The following is a 4,139-nucleotide window of genomic DNA, read 5'->3' on the forward strand; positions in this document are numbered from 1 at the left end:
TCGGAATTATTTTTCTAAGAAATACTGTACATAAAAATAATGTCATATACTGAAATTTTATTTTATAGTATGACACATTTAATGATTTCAAAATTTATAAACATTAATATTTCATTATTTATATACATTGTATTTGAAACTTAAATACATAGAAAATAAAACTTAACAATAAATTATTTACATTATTTATTTACATAGATACTTCACAATCTCACATATTAAACTATTCCATCATTGATCAAATGACTAATATTTCCTTCAGGATCCTCAAAGAAATCAGATACATCATAATGAGTGGTGGAATTTTCAGCATCATTTGAAACAAAATTTGTTTCCTTTCCTTTGTCATCCTTTTTCAAAGATGCCTGGTAAAGATCGACTAGGTGCCTTGGGGTACGACAGGTACGTGACCAATGGCCCTTTCCACCACAACGGAAACACTTATCCTCTGTTGATTTACTCTACCCGATATTTCTTTTTTTATCCCACTTCTGGTGAGATCCTCTCTTTTGAACATAATTCTTTTTCCTTCCATAATTTTTCTTGTTATTAAAACCTTGCCATTTACCTCTTCTGGGGTAATTTGCAGCATTTACTTCAGGAAATGGGGCGGCGCCAGCTGGGCGCTCTTCATGATTCTTTAAAAGCAACTCATTGTTGCGTTCAGCAACAAGAAGGCAATAAATTAACTCATAATATTTTTTAAACCCTTTTTCTCGATACTGCTGTTGCAGGAGCACATTCGAGGCATGGAAGGTTGAGAAAGTTTTCTCCAACATATCATCATCAGTTATCTTTTCCCCACATAATTTCATTCGTGAGGTGATACGAAACATTGCAGAATTATATTCATTTATAGATTTAAAATCTTGTAGACGCAAATGCGTCCATTCATATCGAGCTTGAGGAAGTATCACCGTTTTCTGATGATTATACCTTTCTTCAAGGTCTTTCCAAAGATCTGCAGGATCTTTTAATGTGGGATATTCATTTTTCAATCCTTCGTCAAGATGACGACGAAGAAAAATCATGGCTTTGGCTTTATCCTTCTGGGATGCATTATTTTCAGCCTTAATGGTATCTCCAAGATCCATTGAATCAAGATGGATTTCAGCATCTAATATCCATGATAAATAATTGTTTCCAGATATATCAAAAGCATTGAATTCAAGATGAGAGAGCTTCGACATAATGAAAATTTGTTACCTGAGTCTTCCTAAAAATTTGATCAGAGTCTCGTGCTGATAACGTGTTGTAAAATAACTAAATAAATAAGGAAGAAGTAACAAATATAAAATATGAAAAAAATATAATTAGATAACTCAAGTAGTAATATTCACTGGAATTACTATATCAATATAGTAGATATAATTAATATATTTAATAATATTAAAGTATATAAGAGAATAGTACGAAAGAGAAAGAATATAATATGTTGTTATGTGTATATATATATATATATATATATATATATAAAGATAGAAAGAAGTATTAAAAGTAAAGAGAGAGAAAATTGCATTTGCTTTTGTTTTATTATTGCTGTGTGTAAAAGTATACGAGGATGCTTGCTATTTATACATGTAAAATGATACCACTTTCAACTTTCATTTATTGCCATTTGTCTTGTAAATGGATTCATTTAGTCTGGAGAATGAAATCCACCTAAGCCTTACGTGGTTATCCATGGTCATCCACCTTTATCACAACAGGATTGGATTTAATATCTACACTTTTTTATATTCAGATCTAATCAGCATATTTACGAGTCGAATCCGATCGAATATCAGTTATATACTTATATCCAGCTTTTTTATTTAAATAAATTAATAGGAAAACCAAATTATTCGATTCCAATACATAAATTTCGAAAATGTAATTTCTCTAATTATATAATATATAAATTGTCCTAAGTTTTTGTAATTTAAATAATATATGAATCACATTATTCTGAGATGATTTATGTGCATTGTTCAAAAACATATAAATTATCACAGGCCTTTGTGTTTTATAAAATATATATAAATCGTCTTAGGCCACTATGAGTTATGTTTTTTACTCTAAAACTCATTGCTCTAGTACGATTTACGTGTAATTAACCACCCGTAGTACGATTTATGTGTTACTATGGTAAGGCACATTAGGTTGGGACGATTTACATTGAAAAACACAAAGCTCACGACCATGGAACAATTTATGTGCTAAAAGAGGCTATAAATAAACGAAAACGATGTATATCGAGCTATATTTAAGTTGAGAGTTTTGGAAAGATGACTAAGAATGTGTTTTTGCTAATTCATTACCGAAAAAAATTGATGAAAACACAAGTGATGAGATGTAACGTTCAGTAGTAAAAAGCAGGTCAAAGTGTTCGTAAATCTTTTAACGAGTTTAGAAGATTTACGAAATAGTATATTACAGAAGTAAATAAAAAATAAATAAAATTCATATGAATAAAACCAAATAAAAAATTTTATACACAACATAAATATAGTACAATAAAAGATTAAAAAAAAGAATTTATATAAACAAAAAAAGTAAAAATATCATAAAATTAATAAAAATAAGAATTTATATAACAATATTTGTCATATGAATAAAAAATACAATAAAAATAAATAAAAATTATATGAATAAAATCAAATAAAAATAAAAAAATTTCATAAAAAATATACATATAAAAAATAGTATATTAAATGATAAAAAAAACTCATATGAACTAGAAAATAAGATCAGTACTATTTTTATTTACTTCTATAATCTACTATTTTGTAAATCCTCTAAACTCGTTGAAGGATTTACGAACACTCTAACCTGTTTTTTACTACTAAACGTTACACCCTCACTTTTTCATCAATTTTTCTCTGGCAATAAACTACAAAAACACATTTTCAGCTATCTTCCTAAAACTCTCAACTTAACTATGGATCGATATACATGGTTCTCCTTTATTTATAACCTCTTCAGCACATAAATTATTCCATAGTCATGAGCTTTGTGTTTTTGAATGTAAATCGTCCCAGCCTAATGTGTCTTACCATAATAACACATAACTCGTGCTAGGGTTGAGGAGTGACTAGTTATACGTAAATCGTGCTAGGACAATGAGCTTTAGGGTAAAAAACGTAACTCACGGTGGCCTAGGACGATTTATATACCTTTTGTAAAACACAAAGGCATGGGACGATTTATGTGTTTTGAGCAATGCATTTCATGCATAAATCATCCCAGGTAACATGATTCATATATTATTTAAAACACAAAAGCCTAGGACGATTTATATATTATATGGTTTAGGGAAATCATGTTTTCGAAATCTATCTAGAAGAATCGAGTAATTTGGTTCCTCTATTAATTTATTTAAATAAAAAAGCCTCCACAAAATAAAAATATATTAAAAAACTAATTTCTATTAAAAATGAGTCCATAAAATATATTTTCACTACAATAAAACTCTTTTTCATTCTTTTAAATATGATTACTCATACAATATTAAATAAACCAACTTTTCTTAAATAAGGAAAATAAAATAATACAAGATATATAAATAATAACTACTAATTGAACTAAAACATAAATACAACATATATTATTTATTTATGAAGTAAATACTAAATCAATATTCGAAATATTTTGATATTAACAAAATAATACCTGACTTTATTATTAATAAAATGGTGCTTAAATGATTTTAAAATTTAACAAGCGTATCCTCGTGCTCGTCGAAGTACATCTCCGATAAAAATGATGTTGAGCTAACCACCATTTTTTGCTGATATGACAACCTTCTTAAGCTAATTACTTACCTGTAATTACCAATTAAATTAAATAAATTCATAGGTAAAAAATTCCTAATTCACACTACGTTTACCCTAATTTTATAGGACTAATCTACGCTTATTACTACTTAATGTGACTAATTTTCTTATTTTTCACTCAAGAGTTAAACTCAAAGGTTACAAAAAGTGAGAAACGTTGCTCTCAAAGTTGGTCTAGGTGCCAAGGTTAACAAATCGACATGAGAGTCATTATTTATTGGAGAGCTTCAAGTAAAAGGCCTTGCAAAGAGCATCATCACGACACCATTGATGACGCCATTGACGAGGTAGGTTTCGCTTCTTTTCATTGTTGTAGCCTGTGAT

The sequence above is a fragment of the Arachis ipaensis genome, chromosome B10 (genome assembly GCF_059453495.1).
Source record: "Arachis ipaensis isolate K30076 ecotype BB chromosome B10, ASM5945349v1, whole genome shotgun sequence".
Taxonomy (NCBI): Eukaryota; Viridiplantae; Streptophyta; class Magnoliopsida; order Fabales; family Fabaceae; genus Arachis; species Arachis ipaensis.